This window comes from Suncus etruscus, chromosome 1, assembly GCF_024139225.1.
Source record: "Suncus etruscus isolate mSunEtr1 chromosome 1, mSunEtr1.pri.cur, whole genome shotgun sequence".
Lineage (NCBI taxonomy): Eukaryota > Metazoa > Chordata > Mammalia > Eulipotyphla > Soricidae > Suncus > Suncus etruscus.
This window is the reverse complement of record NC_064848.1, coordinates 193,477,072-193,497,029: the sequence shown is the minus strand read 5'-3', so window position 1 is coordinate 193,497,029 and position 19,958 is coordinate 193,477,072. Positions and strand designations below refer to the sequence as shown.

General features: G+C 48.4%; 1 protein-coding gene across 3 annotated transcripts in view; it reads left to right on the top strand.

Annotated features, from left to right (window-relative positions):
• KANSL1 (KAT8 regulatory NSL complex subunit 1) overlaps positions 1-19,958 on the top strand; it is a 182,886-nt gene that overhangs the window by 26,086 nt on the left and 136,842 nt on the right. Inside the window, exon 1 of one of the 3 annotated variants that reach the window (XM_049779026.1) lies at positions 8,924-8,954. The exons of the other annotated variants lie outside the window; for them this stretch is intronic. The gene's annotated coding sequence lies outside the window, so the exon portion shown is untranslated. Of the gene's footprint in view, positions 1-8,923; positions 8,955-19,958 lie in introns of those variants that run through there. 3 annotated transcript variants of the gene reach the window in all.

Genomic DNA, 19,958 nt, shown 5'->3' with positions numbered 1-19,958 from the left:
TTTGGGATTTGGTGGCAGCTATTCAAGTTTTGGTTCAGTTTTTGCCAATTGAATTCAGAATTGGAAAACAATTGTTTACTTGTTTTGGTTTTTGGATCATGCCTGGTGGTGCTCAGAGCTGACTCCTGGCTCTGTGCTCAGGGATCACTCCTGAGTGGTGGGGGCGGCATTGGGCAACTACATGGGATTCTGGGAATTGAACCTGGGTTGCCCATGTGCCAGGCAAATGCCCCATCCTTCTCTTCAGTCCTGCCTTGAAGTTTTTCTACCTGTTTACCTTTTTGTTCCATTTGAAAGGCACCAGGTACATTTTAAATTATGGTCAAATTCTGACACTCAAGTTTATTAGATGAAATAATGATTAGATGCAGATTTGGGGCAGGTGGGTACATTTGCAAGGGTGTTATTTGCAAAATCTTTGATTGAGTTATTTATTTTGACTTTTGGGCCACACCTGTGTGCACTCAGGGATTACTTGTAGCTCAGTGCTTAGGGATCATTCCTGAGGGGTTTTGGGGGTCATTTGTAGTACTAGGATTTGAACTGGGGTTGACTACCAGCAAGTCAAGCATTTGCAAAATCTTATAGTACCGGTACATTCCTTCCGTTATATTTACTTTGCTATTATTTTCTTTTTTACTTAAGAATCTTAAATCGTTTTCTATACTAATTGTTATATTTATTTATATTTCTGTATCTATATTGTTCAGAGCATTGGTGAGTTGAAATAAACTAAAATAGTGTCATTTAACTTTTGGAGAATCTTTATTGAAAAATCATCTAGGAGTGGAGAGATCACTCAGAGATCTGAGTTTACTCTTTGCACGTGGGAGCAAACTCTGCTAGGAGTTAGCCCTGAGCACCAAACTAGGAGTAGCCCTCGGCACTGCCAGCTATGGCCCCAACCCTCTAAAATCTTATAAAGTCTTGGTTAAAGTGTCTGAATTGAAAGTCAGTGCTTACAGAAATTGAGATAAATCTTTTTCTCAATGACTAGATCTTAGAACGAGCAGCTTGTCCAAGGGAACTTCCATGTTTCTTTAGGAGATATGATTGGAGGGGCCAGAGCGATAGTACAGTGGGTAGGGCACGCAGCCAACTCCAGGTTTAATCCTCTGCATCCCATATGGTGTTCCAGGACTGCCAGGAATAATTCCTGAGCACAGAGCCAGGAGTAACCTCTGAGCATCTCCGGGTGCTCTAAAAACATCTAAAAACAAAACAAAATAAAACACAACAAAAGATGTGATTGTAGTCAGTTGGCTTTTGGTGCTATCTTTTGAATTATGCCCAAATAATTTATTTCTGAATTGAAGATGCTTTTCAGGTTAACCTGTCATTGTAGTCATTACTGCTTGTTTTTACATCCTGAGGCTTTCTGAGCCTGATTTTTCTTCTCAGTTATTGGATTACCTCTATGGTGAGATATAAGATAATATCTTTATGTGAATTCCAAAGTCTGTATCTCTAGAATGAGGAAGAAAATTACCTAAGTTTTAGATGGTATTGAAATGAAGGAATGCTGTGCATTCTAATAATTCTTTGCAAAAGTGCCTCATGTAGAAGCAGACTGGTGGGAGTAAATGGGGGTGGTGGGCACTGGGGGAGGGTAAGTGGACACTGGTGAAGGGATTTGTGTGACAACATTGTGTGTCTGAAAACCAAACATGGATAGCTTTGTAATTTCATGGTGACTCTACAAAATAGAGAAAAGAAGTAAAGGGAGGCCAGAGTGATAGCACAGCGGTAGGGCATTTGCCTTGCGTATGGCTGACCTGGGACAGAGCTGGTTCAATTCCTAACATCCCATATGGTCCCCGAGCCTGTCAAGAGTGAATTCTGAGCACAGAGCCAGGAGTAACCCCTGAGCACCGCTGGGTGTGGCCTCCCCCCCCCCCAAAAAAAAGGAAGGAAGGGAGGGAGGGATAGAAGGAGGGCTGGAGCCATAGTCCAGCAGGTAGGGCGCTTGCCTTGCATTGCATGTATCCAACCTAGATTCAGTTCCCTGACACTGCTTATGGTCCCCTCAGCCTGCCAGGAGTGAAATCTGAGGGCAGAGCCAGAATTAAGCCCTGAGCACTGCCAGGTGTGGCTTAAAAGCAAAACAAAACAACAAAATACCCAAAACAAAACAAAAGAGAGAAAAAGGACTGCTATTTATAATTTTTTTCATTAATTATTTAATGCAACACTTGACTATTGAAAGTTTACTACTGCTGGATTTAGTATATAATTACAAATTAGTATATGATAATAAATTTTGAATCATTTGAGACTTCTCTTAATTAGGGGGGAGGTCTCCCAAACGGTGTTAGGAGCCTACACTGGGGATGGTGGGAGTTCGCATATATAGGGCATTGTCCCAGAGTAGCTTTATATGAGCAAACGCCTTAACCCTGTACTATTCCTCCCTGGAAACCTTTATATATATATATATATATATATATTTATGTATTTATGTATTTATTTATTTATTATTTTTGGTGATCATACCTGCCTCTGCACAGGATCACTCCTGGTGGGGCTCAGGCTTCACAAAAATACCCTGTTTGCTGTACTAAAAATGGGGGTAGTTTGGATTTGGTATAGCAAGTAGTACATTTGCCTTGTACATAGCTGAACCAGGTTTGATCCCTGGCATCTCCTATCGTCCCCTGAGTAGTTCCTGAGCACAGAATCAGGAGTAACCCCTGGGTATTTGTCAGGTATGGACCACTCCTTAAAGTTTTTTTTTTTTTTTTGATGGGGGAACTCTTAAACAGTGCTCAGGAGGTTCTGGGGCCTCGCTATCAATTATTTCCAGTTGATGAGGGCCCGAGTATGTGAAGCTGCTCCAGCCCTGCAGTGCAACGGTACTCAGCAAACCCCCCACCTCAAGTGATGCAGGCAGCACTTCCAGAGTCACACTCAGTGGTTCTTGGGAACCTCCAGGGTTGTACCCCATGATGCTGGGTAACATGTGGTGCTGGGACTCAAACCTGGGTGGGACAGTCACTGTGCTACCTCCTGGCCCCATGTTTGTTTGTTTGTTTTTGGTTTTTGGGCCACACCTGGTGGGCAGTGCTCAGGGGTTACTCCTGGCTGTCTGCTCAGAAATAGCTCCTGGCAGGCACGGGGGTGGGGGTGGGGGGAACCATGTGGGATATTGGGATTCGAACCAACCATCTTTGGTCCTGGATCGGCTGCTTGCAAGGCCAACACCGCTGTGCTATCTCTCTGTACTTCTGTACTCACTGTCTGTCTCTTCTCTTATCATGTGTTCTCTCTCTCTCTCTCTCTCTCTCTCTCTCTCTCTCTCTCTCTCTCCTCTCTCTCTCTCTTCTCTCTCTCTCCTCTCTCTCTCTCTCTCTCTCTCCTCTCTCTCTCTCTCTCTCTCTCTCTCTCCTCTCTCTCTCTTCTCTCTCTCTCCTCTCTCTCTCTCTCTCTCTCTCTCTCTCACTCTCACTCATGGAAGACTCGGGGTACCACCATATGGGATGCCAGAATTTGAACCACCATCCTTCTGCATGCATGGCAAACGCCCTACTTCCATGCTATCTCTCCGGCCCCCTGTTTTCTCTTTTTATACATGAGTAACATGTTTCTACCTGGAGGCTGTGACTTAGGATGTCAAGTGGCACTGTAGGGAGATAAGAATTACCTTGGGTACCTTTGTGCAGGTTCCTAAATTCTCTCTGGACCTAATTTCCATACATTGTAGTAGAGTTTGAAAGAGATCCCCTTCTGTATTTCATATACATCCAATATTTTTGCTTATTTATTTGGTGTTGGGGGCTGCATCTGGCTGTTTTAAGGCACTTCTTCTGGTTCAGAGCTTGGGTGGTTGCTCCTGGGGTGCTTTGTCCTGAGTTAATGTTTCTTTGGATCTGGGCCCTGGGAGCTGTACCTTGCAGTGTCCTGGTAGGTAACCTCAGGATGCCGAGGGTTGATTCCACGCTTCCTCACTTTGAGCCTGTGCTCCTGCCTTTCCACCTCTTGCCCTGGGCTTTGTTTATGAATTTTTAAAGTGTGAAACAATAGTCCAGTGCTCTTTTGAGATAAATCTTGACATCTGAGGTACTGGATTTGTGATACAATATGCTGCTTAGAAACTTTTTGCTTGTTAGAAAATGGTGGGGGCAGTTAGAGAGAGCCTTTTTGGAATATGATTATTTAAGATGAAGTTGAAATGATGTAGTACTTGATGACAAGTTTTATTTATTTTATTCATTGTTAATTGCAATACTTGATAATGGTTGCATGATGGGATATATTTTGGAGGAGAAATAAGTTGGAGGGTGTTGGGGAAGAATGAGCCAGGGCTGATGGTGAGGAGAGATGGTCCATCCTTCTGTCCCTCCCTTTCTAGGGAGAAAGACATTTGGGCCTGGACGGGACACAGCTGCACACCGGAAGGAAAGACTTCTCAGGGATAAGCAGTGCTCTATAAAACAGACAATGTGAGGAGTCATGAGGTAGCACAATGCCCGCTACCATGAGAAAGAGTGGATTTTTTGACTTCAGGAAATTAAGAAGCCTAATTTAAACCAACGCCATAAAGTTTTTGATGTGATATTGTTCTCATGTCACTAGAAGTCAGAGGTCAGGATTGTTTGATGTGGTTTCCCACCAAGGACAAGTTCTTGGTAGTTCCGTTCTATTCTCTTTGACGTCTAGGCTCCCTGTAAGGTGACTGTGACTGTTTGAGCTGTGACTGTCACGCTTAGCACCATCTGAGGAAGGGCTGATGGGAGCCCTTCTCTTTTCTCTGGGGCACATTCCTGTGGACTCTAGGCCACATGGGCTGGATTCTGCCCAAACTCACCAATCACTGCCAGAGGAAATGTTTGATCATCTTTGTTTTGGGGGACCACATCTGGCAATGCTCAGGTGCTACTTCTGGTTCAGTAGTTCTTGGGGGCTGTTCTGGGCTGGAGTTAGACTAAGCACAGTACCAGGGTTAGAAACAGGCTTTTACTGTGGAAGCTTGTGCTTCCGTCTTCCTTCATCCTCTTGAACCAGCTCTCCAGGCCTGGAGTGATTTTAAATGAACCCATTAGAAGGGAGTGGATGTGGGAGAGTCAAGAATGAGTTGGAAAGTGAATGTCTTGTTGCATCTAATCAGGCTTTACATCTCACTGTGTTTCTGAGGGGAATTTTAAGTACATGTGTCCTAAAGATTCAGGGGTCTATGGCAGCTCTCACATTTGTATATTAGATTTTTTTGTTGTTGTTGTTTGATTTTGTCCCACACCTGGTGACGCTTGAGTTACTCCTGGCTGTGTGCTCAGAAATGGGTCCTGACTTGGGGGACCATCTGGGATGCCAGGGGATAGAAGCATGATCTGTCCTGGGTCAGCGCGTTTAAGGCAAATACCCTACCGCTACAACTGCGCCACCACTGTGGTCCCACATTTGTATATTCTTAATTATAAGCTGAGGCAGAATGATTTGAGGTCAGAATGTAAAATAGGTTGAATGAATTTAAGAAATAACACTGTAAACTCTCGTGATGCTTGGACTAAAAGAAGGGAAAGTGGGAATTCATTCCCCCATTCATTTTTTGTTTGTTTTTGGGCCACACCTGGTGATGCTTAGGAAATAATCCTGACTCTGCACTCAGGAATCACTCTTAGTGGTACTGAGGAGGGGGGGACCATATGGGATGCTGGGGACTGAACCCGGGTCAGCTGAGTGCAAGGCAAACACCCTATCAGCTCTGCTATTATTTCAGCTCCCAAAATTCTTGTTTTAAAAATGAATATTTCCACTTTTCTTCTGCAACGAATTTCACAAATGTGGTGATTTGGGGATCTAATTAAATATAGCAGTTAACTTTTGGGCCACACTGTGCTCAGGGGTTACTCTTGGCTCTGCACTCTGCAATCACTCCTGGCAGGCTTGAGGTGCCATATGGGATTCCAGGGTTCAAACCCAGGTCGGCCACATGCAAGGCAAAGCAAATGCCCTACCTCCTGACAGTTTACTCTTATGAGTTGAAGCACTCATCAGATTGTTTTGTGTCTTTGAACATAATACTTAAGTCTATACTGCAAAGGGCTTTGCCTTATTTGGTGTTTTCATTCTGCTCATTTAGATTTCAGAATCCTCAGATCAGGGCTCTAGCTCGCCATCTATTGGTCTTGGAATTGTTTGTTGAACACCCTTGTGCATTATTTTGTAGAATTGCTGTGTATGTGAAGGAGGTAATGTGTGTACTATTTCCTTAACTAGCTACATTTTCCTCTCCAGGGTCATAAAAAAAAAAAAAACAACAACAACCACCCAAGATTAGGATCCCTTTAAGATACAAAGATATATACATGATATTTACATATATTTGTATTTCGATCTGTGATTTTGCGTGTTAGCCGCTTGCTTTTGATATTTGAGAACCAGAACTGGAGTGTGGTTTTAAGAGCCACAGATGCTCTTAAACCTCCCAGAAATGGCACAGTGCAGTCACTGTAGGAGATGGTAAGTCGGAGTGACTTTGAGGACTGAAGCTAGGAGGATTTTTTTTTTCTTTTGACTAGAAGCGTTGCCTGCACCGGATATCGGTTCTGGGAAACCACAAAACTGTATCGAGCATTTCTCATCTTCCGTTTTGGGAGTAACATCAGCTGAACAGCTCAATGTTGGAACTTTTTTCCCTGTAGTCATCTACATCGTAGCTCTAATTTGGTCCCTCCCAGAGCTCCTCTTTTATTTGTTTGTTTTGGTGTTGGGTGGCCCCACCCCGCGTGCTCTGGAATTGCTCCGGCAGGGGCGGGGAAGGGAAGGGAAGGGCAGGGGGAGGGAGGGCAAGGAGGGGGAGGGCGGGGGCGGGGAGCCCCGGCCAGACCCGTGCTGGGCTCGGCCACGTGGAGGGGGCGCCCTCTGCGGTGCTCCCTGTGCTGTCCTCTGCTCCGCGTGGTCGTTGGTCCGGCCTTTGGCCACACCCCGCGGCGATGGGGGCCGATCCCGGCCGCGCTGGCGGGCCATGTGGTGCCGGGGATCGCACAGGAGAGTCTCCCAGCCCGCGGAGCTCGTATTGGAGCGAAAAGCTTCAGCTCTGTAGGTATCTGCTCCGGCAACCTTTTCTCTGAGGAAGGACGGACGGTGGAATTCTCGTGGGTCTGTGCTGTGGCACTTTGGCACGCTGTCGCCGATCCGAGCTCTTAATTAAGGTCGTCCAGGGCATAAAAAAAACTATCGTTAAGGTTCTGGATCGGGAAAGGACTAAAAGGACCGCGGCGACCAGCCGAACCGGTCCTGAGCTAGGATCAGGCGCCCGAGTGGCCGAGCGTGCTCTTCGGGCGAGGGCTGGGCTCCTCTCTAGGGCGTTCTTTGTTAAACTTTCTTGGGAGCCGCGCGGCGGACTTCCTTCTGGCGGCGACAGGAAGCCTAAACGCTGCTTGTGCAACGCCCTGCGCCCCGCCGGCCCCGACACCCACACCGGACGGGACGCGTGCTTTTCCCCGGGAGGACTACAGCTCCCGGCAGGGGCCGCGGCTGCCTGGCGGCCGGAGGAACTACAGTTCCCGGCGGGCCCCGCGCTGCCCTCTGGCTGCGCTCCCGCCCCTCCCCCAGCCCTGCTGGCCGCCACCGCGCCTGCGCCGGGCGCCGCGCCTCGCCCCCTCCCGCCGCCCCTCCCCCGCGGCTGCAGCGAGGGCGCTGGGGCTAGTGCCCAGGCACGCTGCAGTGGCTCGAGCGGGGCCGCCCGGAGGAGGACAAAGGGCGGCGGGCGGCGCCTCGGGAGCCGCTCGAGCGGGCCGCGCACGCGCGCACACGCACGGCCGGCCGGCTGCTCCGTTCCCTTCGCGGCCACGGCCACAGTCCAAGCAGTTTCAGCCACCCAAAGCTCACGCCCTTGGGGTGGGGTGGGGTGGGGTGAGGCGGGCGGCTCGGCTCGGGCCCCTGTGGCAGCCGGCGCGGGCCGCGTGCGCGTGCGCGTGGTCGGGGTCCGAGGGGAGCTGGGCGACGACGGCAGCCGCGGGCGAGGCGGCGAGGAGCCGCGCCTGGGGCCGGGGCGGGCGGGCGGGCGGGCTCGGCTCTCCTCGGCTGTCTTCGGCCCGGCTCGGCGCGGCGCTCGGGGCGGGCGCCCCCTGGCGGCGCTCCGGGGCGGCGCGGCCCTGCCCGGCCCTGCCCTGCACCGCCGCAGCCGCAGCCGCTGCCGCAGCCGGCGGAGGCGCTGGCGTCCCTCCTCCTCCCCTCTCCTCCTCCTCCTCCTGCCGTGTCCCCGGCGCTCGCCCGCTCGCTCCATTCTCCCTCCGCTTCAGATTAAAGGGGGGGAGGGCGCAGCAGCCCGGCCGCCATTTTCCCAGCGCCGCCGCCGCCGCCGCCGCCGCCACCGCTCGCCCGGGCCCGGCGCGCGCCACTCGGCTGCACTCGCCTCGCCGCGGCGGCGCGCGGGGGCGGCCCGGGACGGACGGACGGACGGACGGGGAAGGGAGCGGAGCGGAGCGAGGCGAGGGGAAGGGAAGGGAAGGGAGCCAGCGAGGAAGGAGGCGTCCGGTGGGCGGCGGCGGCGGCGCGGCGCGGCGCGGACGCGGACGCGGACGGCGGCGCTCGCTGGTGCGGGCCGGGGGGCAGCCTCGCCCTCGGCCCCGTCGCCCGCCCCCGCCGTAGCCCGGGGCCCGAGCGCGGCGGGGAGGGAGGGAGGGAGGGAGGGAGGGGAGAGCCGCTCCCCGCTCCCCGCCGCCTTCCCCGCCCTCCCTCCGTCCCTGCCCTCCCCTCCCCTCCCCCGTCCTGCCCGCCCGCCCGGGAAGTCAGGGCGGCTCCGGGCGCCGAGCCGGGGGAGGAGAGCGGCGGGCCCGGGCCGGAGCCCCAGCCCCAGCCGGAGCCCGAAGCCCGAAGCCCGAAGCCCGCAGCCCAGCCGCCGCCGCCGCCGTTCCCGCTCCCGCCGCCCCGGGCCGGGGCTGTTTGCAAACTGCGCCCATTTTGTGCGCCGACCCCGCCGGCTGCGCTCGAGACTCGCCTCCATCACGTGGTAGGTGCTGCTTTCTGCCGCCGCCGCCGCCGCCGCTCCCGCCGCCTCCGCCTCCCGCTCGCTGCCCTTTCTCCTTTCTCCTTCCCTCGCTCGCGCGCCCGGCTCCCCGGACGCCCTTTGTTGGCCGCGCCGCGGACGGACGGACGCACGGCCAGGGCCGGGCCGGGCCGGGCAGCTCCCGCAACTTTGAGGGCTCCGGCCCGGCCCTTTCCGGCCCCCGGCCCCGGCCCGCGGCGTGCTCGCCCGGCCGGACCAACTCCGTGCCCCTGGCCGCCAACTTCTCGCCCCGCGCCCGCCCGGGCCGGTCCGTTCGCTCCACTTAGTTGTTCTTTCCGCCCGCGAATCCAGGTCACTCGGCGCCCGCTCGCCCGGGTCCGGGCTCCCTCCGGCGGCGCCTCCTGCCTTGCGCTCGTGACAGGGCGCCTTCTCCCCTTTCTTTCAAGCAGCAGCCCCGGAGGAAGCCGCGTCTGCCGCGCTCCGGGCCACTTTGGGGCCCCTTTCCGGCCGCCGGCGCTGGTTGGGCGCCCAGCGGGCTGTGTGCGTGTGCGTGTGCTTGTGTTTTTCTTTCGCGGGCTGAGCGCTCGCTCGGGCTCCGGCTCCGGCTCGGACCGAGGACGCGTTCGTTCCCCGGGCGCCCGCCCGCCTGCGTGGTTCTGCTTTGGGGCCCGCGGCTGCGACCCTGGCGCCCGAGCCGGCCTCGGGGGAGCGGGGTGACATGATGGCGCCACTTTAAATCGCTGCCGCCGTCACCCCCGCTCCGCTGCCGGGGCTGTTTTTGGGGGGTTTCTCGGCAGCACGGCCGCCGCTGCCCGGGACCCGGTGCCCGAGCCGGGTGTCGGGGCCGCGCGCCGCTGTCTGGCGGGTTTGCACCCCGGGGTCCCTCCCGAGTCCCCCCGGCGCCGAGCCGCCGCAGCCGCCGCCTGGCCTCGCCTGCCTCGCCTCGCCTCGCCTCGCCTGCCTCCTCCGCCCCGTTCACGGTCCCGGGTTGCCAGCGCCGCGGTCACGTGGCCCGCGATCATTGTGGGGGTTTTGTTTGCCGAGCTGGTCTTGGGGTGTGCGTTGTGTGTGCTCGCAGCCGCAGCTCCTACGGAGCCCCCGGAGAACTCACGCCGCCACCCCCTACTCCCACCCCAGCCCGCCGGCTAAAAGGGGAGACGTTTGCCTCTGAGCGTTCATAATAAACGATCAAATTACATAATCTTTTTTTTTTTTTTTGCCTTGCATAATCATGATAGAGTTCTAGATTGTTGCCGAACTTCGCCTTTCAGGCACTCACTCTCCAGTATGGAAAGTGGCACGCTGCGCTTGCTTTTCCGTCCCGGCCCCCCCTCCCCTCTGGAGTACCCCCATGGACCGGCCCCCGGGTGGGGGTGCTCCTCCTCCCCACCCCCGCCGGGCTCCCGGACTCGCTCGCTCCTTTCCTGCTCTCTGTCCTGTCCGCCCAGCTCGAAATCCTCAATTGTCTCCAGGCGTTGTCAGTTGGAACTTTTCCTTTTTGCCTAACGCCACTGACTACTGGCCAGTGAGAAACTGTTTCCTACCTTTAGGTATTTCGTTAGTGTTTCTGTTGCGTTTTAATCCGAGAATTTTTTGCTTTTAACCTTAACAGTTTTAGTAGAGGAAGGTGTAGAAAGGCATGTATCCGTTTGTTCGGAGCAATTTTAACTCTTCCAGAGTACATTTCTCTGCCGTGTTTATACGGGTATTACTGCCTTATATTTTCAATTAAAAAAAAAACTTGTGAGTTAAAACAGTTTTATTTTTTTCTACTGAATAAAAGTATCCATGAAATGTAGCTACTCGAGTATGCGGTGATTGGTTTCCTCTTCCACGTATATTTTCATTGGTTCGGGCCATTCTCTCTGCTTATAGTTACATCATGTCATGTGATTTGTGCAATGTGATGGGTATTTCTAAAAATAAGAAAAGGTAGGAATGCACATCTCTTGGGGAATTTTAAAATTATTATAAATGTGCATAGCTATTCTCGGTCATAGAATTCTGATTTGGATTTCTACTGGGTTTATCCAACAGTGTGTCAGTGCTGTGACCTTTAGCATGCCATATGTATTGGTCTGTGTGCTTGTGAGCTGGTTAAGGGTCCCAGGAGCACTGGTTGGAGGGCCACAGTCAGGTGTGACAATTGCAATGAACATCCTTGGTCTCCTGTGACTACCTTGTGGAAACATATGTGAAGGGCCAGGAACCCACTGAGCATGTGTTTTGAAAGTTTGACTCCTGAGTTTAACTCCTCCACCCCCACCCAGGGTCTCTCAGTCACTCTGGGAGGAGCCCCCCAACACCACTGTGTGGTGGCACAAAAGGGGGGCTACATATGGAATCAGTACTTACATGATTTGTGTCTAAGTATCGTTACAAGTGATCATGGAATTGGTGGTGTTGGAACAGTGAATTCCTGAAACAAGTCGGTACTGTGTGGCAGAATACGGTGCTATAATATAAAATTAATTTAAAAAAAAAAAGGCAAAACAGATCAGTTAAGTATTGTATGGCTGTAAGGTAGTTTTGCCCCACCTCTTAGATGAATTTGTTGAAGCATTTTGAAGTGCTGTGCATCTTTCTTGAAACCCTTAGGCATATCAATATTTGGCTTTTGTGTTTTACCAAAGTGGAGTCTTAAATTTTGTCTTCTTTCTACACTGCTATTTCTGTAGTTCAATCTGGTTGGCACACTCTGATTGCTAGGTGACATCATTATCCTGTTGAGGAAAATTCTGGAAGCTAGCTAATGAGTAAACCTTAGTTTCTGGGTAAACGTATTATCTAGGTGAGGAATGGATAAAGGTATTCCATTTTCCCCTTCAAACACAGCTGATTTATCTTTATTACTGTGACACAGTAACCAGGGTCCGTGTGTGTGTGTGTGTGTGTGTGTGTGTGTGAGTGTGTGTGTGTGTGTGTGTGTGTTACGTTCACACCCACTGGTGCTTGGGGTTACTTTACTCCCTGTGCTTCTCCTGAAATTGCCCTTATGTTCATGCTGAACAAGGACCTAACCTCTGTACTGTTTCTCGAGCCCCAAAGATTGTGTTTTTTAAATGAATAACAACAGATTTCAGATTCTTTTCCTGTTAGATATAATTATGTAGACTGTAAACATAGGCCATTATGGTTGATGGTGCAAGTCTGAGAAGTTTTTTTAGTATCAAATGAATTTTTGGCAGGTGCTAGGTGTGGGTGGAGTTGGCTCCTGGCAGAGCTAGGGTGGGGGTGGGCACAACATGTGGTGCTAGGGATTGAACCAGGGCCATACTAGGCAAGAATTTTAGCCCTGGACTTACTGTCTGGCCTGGCATTTTTTAGTAAACTTTTGTTAGTAAAGCTTAGTTGTTACACTGGAAAAGTGATTTTTAGAGGCCAGACCGATAATACAGTGGGTAAGACACTTGCTTTGCACGCTGTCAACCTGGGTTTAATCCCTTGCACCGAATATGGTTTCCAGAGCTGCACTAGGCGTGATGCCTGAGCATAGAGCCCGGAGTAGCCCTTACAACAGCTGGGTTTGCCATCCCTCCAAAAAAAAGAGGTGATTTTGTTTTTGTTTTGGGATCACACCTGATGGTGCTCAAAGCTTATTCCTGGCTTCGAGCTCAGGAGTCACCCTTGGTGGTACTTGGGGGATTATGGGACCGGCGAGGTGGCGCTAGAGGTAAGGTGTCTGCCTTGCAAGGACTAGCCAAGGAAAGATCTCAACAGCAGTTCTATCCCTTGGCGTCCCATATGCCCCCTCCCCAAGCCAGGGGCAATTTCTGAGTGCTTAGCCAGGAGTAACCCCTGAGCATCAAATGGGTGTGGCCCGAAAAACAACAACAACTTGGGGGGATAATATAGGATGCTGGAGATAGAACACTGGCAGGCTGCATGCAAGGCAAATACCTTATTCTGGCTTCCAAAAAGGTAATTTTTAAATGTTTAAAAAAATCTACATGTTGATCTTTATTGGACTTTCTAAACAATATTCATAGGAAACCTTTCCTTGAAAAGAGAAATGCTTATTCTTAAATTCGACTTCCCTAGGGGGCACGTTGGTAGGGGTAATTTTTTTTCTTGGTGAGGTCATTAAGATGGAAAAAGAAGTCACTTCCTGAAGGGATTTTTTTTAATTAACTGATTTTCCCCCCTTTCTAAGAATCTCTTCATTACCTTGAGTTTGGAAGGAGAGAATAATGTAGATTAAGTATGTGGACTTAATTGGTTGCCTGAGAACAAATCTCAAAATGGAGTGACTTATTTAGTTTGTTTTGAGCCACACTTGGTACCTGGGTGTGTGTATTTACAACACCCCATGTTTGAGGGGTTGCTTCTTTAAAGCCCCAGGTACTGTGCAGTACTGGGGGCTGAGCTTGGGATACCAGGCTGGATGGATGCAGAGCCTGTATTTTAGCCATTTGAGCTGTTTACCCAGTAAACATTTTAAATCACATGGATGGGGGGAGCAATATTCAAGGATCATTCCTGGTGGCCTTCGGAGCATCAGATGCTGAGCTGGAAAGCAAACCAGGATCAGTTGCATGCAAGCAACTGTGTTCTCTGTGGCTTCATGAATCACTCACTGTTCCTTTACGTAAGCCCTTTTCTTTTTTATAAGTTTCTTCGTTTATATTGTTTAGAAGTTTCAGGAAACTAGTTTTGCATTGAGAAACCATTTGCTCTATATCATGAAGGTAGGTCTAGAATATAAAAGTCCCAAACAACTGGCCTGCTATGTTGGTACAAATAGTACCGTGTTTTTTCCTTGAAGTAGGATTTATATGCCTATTTCCTGGAAATCTCTGTTAAGACTTTCTTCTTCATATTGCTTTAAAAGAAAACAGAGAAAGAGATAAGGGGTTGGGTGTCTGCAGATTTACTGGAGAATTGTAGTTCATAGAAGAACTGTCTGGTGGCTGGGTTGCCTTGCAGGCTTCCAGGCTAGGTTTCATCCTCAGCACCCCATAGGGTCAGGAGAGATCCTTGAATGCAGAGCTAGGAGTAAGGCCTAAGCACTGTTGGATGTAGTTGAGTAGAGTTTTTATTAGTTGTTATGAATATTTTTTTTCTTTTCATTTTGGGCCACTCCTGGTGGTGCTGAAGGGTTAAGTGGTGTTCTGAGACCTCATGTGATGTTGGGGTTTAGAACTGAAGTCACATTGTGCTAGACAGGCTCCTCAACCCAGTGCTATCTCTTTGCATCAGTGGAGACCTTTGAATTTTATTTTTTGTCTTGTTTTGTTCTGAGGCCACACCTGGTGGTGCTCAGGGGTTACTCCTGGCTGTGAGCTCAGGAATCATCCCTGATGGGCTGGGAAACCATATGGGATGCTGGGGATGATCCTGAACCTTTGCAAGGCAAATGCCCTACCTGCGCTATAGAGCTCCTGCCCATCTGTCTCTATCTCTCTCTCCCCAACATATGGGGAGGGCCCACACCCAGTAGAATTCAAGGATCATTTTTTGTGTGCTTGGGCACCATTTGTGGTGCCAGGTTTGAATCCAGGCCCATGACAATGCAAGGCAAGCACCCTACCTGCTGTGCTCCAGCTTGACTGTATATTTCTTTCTTTTTTTTTTTTTTTTTGTGGTTTTTGGGTCACACCCAGCAGTGCTCAGGGGTTACTCCTGGCTTCCATGCTCAGAAATTGCTCCTGGCAGGCACGGGGGGGACCATATGGGACGCCGGGATTTGAACTGATGACCTTCTGCATGAAAGGCAAACGCCTTACCTCCATGCTATCTCTCCGGCCCCTTGACTGTATATTTCTATCAATTTATTTTCAAGGCAAGTGCCCTCTCTACCCTCTGTACTATCTCCATTCCAATATTTTTTTCTTACCTGTAAACTTAGTCTTTCCCTCAAGTTCTTTTATTTTTTCAGAATTACTTTTCCTCCCCAAGATTTGAGAATCAGGAAATGTAAGATGGAAGTAAACTCATTGCAGTTTTATCTAAATGTTATCAAAAACTCTGGTTCTTGTTACTTGAACCAGTACTCCCAAATGAGATCTCATTCTGAGTTTTTTTTTTTTTCTGGGGTGTTTGGGCCACATATGGTGGTGCTCACTTTTGGCTTACTTTTTTGGCTCTGCCCTCAGGGATCACTTCTGGAGGAGATCAGGGGATTACATGGTATGCCATGGATTAAACCGCAGTAACCTGTTTGCAAGGAGGTGGCCAACCCACTGTACTGACACTCTGACCTCCTCACTTGATATTAAATACAGCATTTCTGCCTTTGTTTGGAGAAGTGGCTTCCCTAGCATCCAACTTAATGGAGATTCTTACCTACTCATTATTTTTTTTTCCTAAGGGTGAAGCTTTAGGTCAATCCTGGTTTAATCCTGTTGAATAGGATAAGTAGAGAAATTAAAAAAAAACTTTGGAGCCAGAGAAATAGTCTACTGCGAGTAGTAGACTTGCAGGCAGAATTCCCTAGCCACACCTGGAATGACCTGAATACAAAGGCAGGAAGGACTAAGTAAGCACTGCCCTGTGTGGCCAAGAACATTAAAACAAAATTACTAAAAACTGGTATCCAAGTCTGTCTTGTCACTTCCCACTTGGCCTTTGTGACTGCTTATTAGTATTTCAGCAATATGAAGGGAATAAGGTGAAAAGCTAGGCTAGTTACTGATAGTTGGTTGTATAGAGACTTTTGTTGTATATGATCTTTGTAGAAATATGGTCTGATAATTTGAAATAGAATGTTTGAAATTATTCATATGTTGCCAGGCCAGAACTATTTTTGAATACCTTAAGCATATATATATATATATATATATAACGTAATATATATATATATAAAATATAAAAATTATACTACTTTTTAGGGTTACTGATTTACTGCTTACTTCCTAGTTTCTCTTTTGGCTTTCCCAGGAAATGAAAACAGGATGTTAATATTAATTTAATATTTCTTTGCCATCGGAAACAATATTCTAAAGAGACATGGTTGATATCCATGAGATCCCTGAAGTTTGGGCCAAGGAACCTCTCAGCCCCCATCTCCAGGATAGCCTATAGGTTTTCTTAGAAAGAGACCAGATGAAAGTACATTCCTTTCCTCTGTCTTTTGTGAGCTAGACTAGAAGGAAATTTGAATCCAGTGACATGAAAGTAATAGGATAAATGCCAATAAATCATTTGATATGCAGTCATTCTTCAAAAACAGTTTTCTCTTTTGTTTGCTTCAGGGATTTTATCCAGATACATACTATATGTTTATGTATATTTCTGTTTGTTTCTAAGTATATGAGGGCTTCTCCAGTTTAATTCTGGATGCCTGGAGGCTCCACTGCTATTATGGCCAGTCAGATTGGTTCAATGTTTGGTTTTGGCCATGAGACTTTGCTCAGCCTCAGGGGTGCTACTAGGTAGGGCCATGCTAGAGGTCATGTGGGGTGGGGTTGCAGTTCCAGGATCGAACCTGGGGCATTAACTTTGTAAGGTCTGTGCTCCAGCTAGCTTTTTGACCTATTTAATGTACCTCTTAATTTTATTCTTTCCCCTCACATTTTTTAACACAAGCAGGCTCATGCTTGTAAGCCTATTTTTTCTTTCCACTTAGCTGTGTATCTTAACAGATTTTTTGCACTAGCATGTACAATTCCTTTAGTTTTTTGGAGGGTATTCGTCAATCACTTGTCTATGATAATATATATTTATGTTGAATAGGTACCTAGAAATGCAGTCACTGGGATGAGGTTGGGCAATTGCCATCTACCGCTTTGTTAAATACTACTTTCAAAAGACTGTGACCTTTTTTTTTTATTAATTATTGATTGATTGATTTTGGGCCACACCCAGTGGTGCTCAGGGGTTACTCCTGGCTCTGAACTCAGAAATCATCCCTGGCAGGCTGGGGGATGACATGGGATGCCAGGAATTGGATCTGGTCCCTCCCGGGTCGCCTACATGCAAGGCAAATGCCCTACCACTGTGCTCTCTCCAGCCCCTGTGACCTTTTTCCCCCCTTTTAGTTTGTGTTTTCGGGCCACATCCGTCAGTGCTCACGGCTTACTCCTGGCTCTATTCTCAGGGTTCACTTCTGCCAGGAATCCAGGACCATATTTAGTAGCAGGCCATGTACAAGCCAAGTACCCAACCCATTGCACTTTCTCTGGCCTCGTGACCGTTTTTTTTTTTTTTTTTTTTTTAAATTTTCTAACTTTTTTAAAAGGTGGTAGTCTGAGGATAGATTCTTGGCAATGTAAATGACTAGATTTTGAGATAGGTGAAGTCTGTCCTAGATTTGATTACTGTCTGTTTAGATCAGGAGTCCTAAAATTTTTTAAACGGGGCCAGTTCACTGTCTGTCAGACGATTGGCAGGCTAGACTATAATTTAAAAAAGATGAGAATAGTGGCCCTCGGGCCATAGTTTGAGGCCCCCTGCCCAAGACTAAGAGGAGTCCTCGAGAGGCTTGGAGTAGAGTCGGGGAGCATGGCGCACATCCCACACATGCGCACTGCAGCCCTGGGACAGGCAGCTGTGGCAAAAACACCCTGTGGGCCAGATAAATGCCCTCAGCGGCTGCGTTGTAGTTTGAGGGACCTGGCTTAGATCATAGCAACATCATGCTTGGCACTCCATCTGAGGCACTCAACCTAAATGCTCAGGTTTGGTGACATTCAGCATTCCACTGTCTGCTGGGTATGGAGATAAAACATAATGATAACCATTTTAAGTACTATACAATCTAGGAAAGAAGGGACAGACAAAATTGGGAGTTTGTATCTATGAGCTGCTGTTTTCTGTTGGCTTGTTGCAGATAAGACCCTAGAGAATTGTTGGGGAATGCTTGTAAAAGCTCCTGATATTTAACATCTGAAAGAGTAACAATAGTAAAGGGGTATGAGGGTTTGGAAAAGCTTGTAACTCTGATGGACATGAAGCTGAATGTAGAAAGGGAGTCGATAATGCTGCGTGTGGAGAATTTTGGTTCAACCTTAGCCTAGAGTCACTGAAGGATTTTAAGCCAGGGACATGAAACATGGTCAGATTTGTTTTGATTTGGGAACCACACACATCTGGCTATGCTGTGGAAGGGGGATATGGTGATGAAACCCAGAGCTCTTGCATGCAAAACGTTGCACTCCAGCTCTTTGAGTCATCTCCTTGACCTAGCATGAGCAGAGTCTACCTTCCTTCCTTTACTCTGCCCTTCTTCCTAATAATCATTTTGATAGTGGAATCTAGATAGATTGAAGGCTTGCTGAGACAGGAAGAACATTTTTTGGAGATCATTGCAGCCTGGAATACTGCAGTACATAATGGGGTTCTGAACTGAGGCAGTTGCAATTATGGGTGGAATGAATGTGCCTCATCATTCTGCCTATTGAACAGCCTTCAAAATTCAATCAAAATGTCATCCTTTTCCAGAAAGCCGCCACGATTGCTTTAGGTAAAACAGTGCTTTCTGATCCATCCCTGTTTACATTTGTACTTAATTTCTGTCTTCTTCAGCATTAATGAAACTGTTATAGTAATTCTTAGTATTTTCAACAATGGTCCATGAACTCCTGTAGTTGATCACTCATGTCTGGCATTAGTAAAGAGATCTGTGATATACCTTAAATCGGGGACAGTAGTTAGAATCAAGATCACTTTTTTTTTCCCCCTCTAAAGATTCACTTTTACATGTTGAATGTTGTGGGGGCCGGAGCCATCCTGAGTTTGGCGTTCAGATTTGCGTTGGTGTGGAAGGAGTTTTGAAGTTGAGTTAGTTATATGACTTAGGTGTATGGACAGTTCTAGATCCTACTCATTCTTTTGGTTGAATTTCTGTGTTGTTTACCCTGTAAACTCTTTGTTAAGATTCCCATCCATTTCTCTGCCTGTATGAGGATTCTCAACTCTGATTCCCAGAGATTCCCTTGTAATGGTTCTTGTCATATTTGTAGACAAGAGTACTTTTGACTGTTACTGGCATTACATTTTAATGACACATTTTTGTCTTTTCGGCATGCCCAGGATTTTCTCCCAGTTTCATCCTTACAAATTGAACCTGGGTCTCCTGTATGCAAGGCAGCTGACCTTAACTCCTCTCTTCTCCAGCACCTAGCCTTTTGCTTGTTTGTTTTTGTTTCTTGGGCAACATCCGGTGCCAATCAGGGCTTACTCCTGGCAAAGTGCTCAGAAATCATTCCTGACTTGGGAGAGCCATATGGGATGCCGGGGATAGAACTGTGGTTCGTCCTAGGTTAGTGCATGCAAGGCAAACATCCTACTGCTTGTGCCACTGCTCTGGCCCCGCACCTAGCTCATTTTTGGTTTTGGGGTTCTTAGGGATCCCTTCTGACAATGCCTACGTTTCTGTTTTCATTGTTACAGTATCCAGAGGTTGCACACTTGGCTCTGGTGCTCTGGAGAATGTTCTCAGGGATGTGAAGCTTTGCTGATACCAGCCTTTTGGCCTCATGCCTGCAAGGCTAGTATTTTATTACTGAGCCGAAGCACCAGTACTGTTGTTGTCATTTTAATAAAACATTTATTGGACATACACACAGTAGGCAGTTTGTGCTCCTCACTGACTTTCTCTAAAGACTATAAAATGTGAAATCTATACTGCCTAGCAAATGAAGAGCCCTTCTCATTTAAACCTAGTCTTAAATTACCTAGTATAGTAGTTACAAGCTAGACTTTGAGATAAATATTTGGTTTGATTTGGGCCACACCCAGTCTTTCTCAGGGCTTCCTCCTGGCTCTGCACTCAGGGATCGCTCCTGATGGGTTCAGGGGACCAGGAGTATCAGTGATTGAACCTGTGTTAACTGTGTGCAAGGCAAGTGCTCTATCTTTCGGGTTCCTGAATTAAAGATTTGGATTAGAATTCTACTTCTGCAATTCACATTTATGTGCTCTTAGGCATATTAACTTTGGGACATCAAAAGTCTTCATGTATAAAATGAGAATTTGTTTACGTAGTTTTTTGTGAATATTGAATGAGAGGCAACGCATAGAACTTGCATAGTGGCTAACCATAAATATTGATGGGAAGATTAATAAAGAT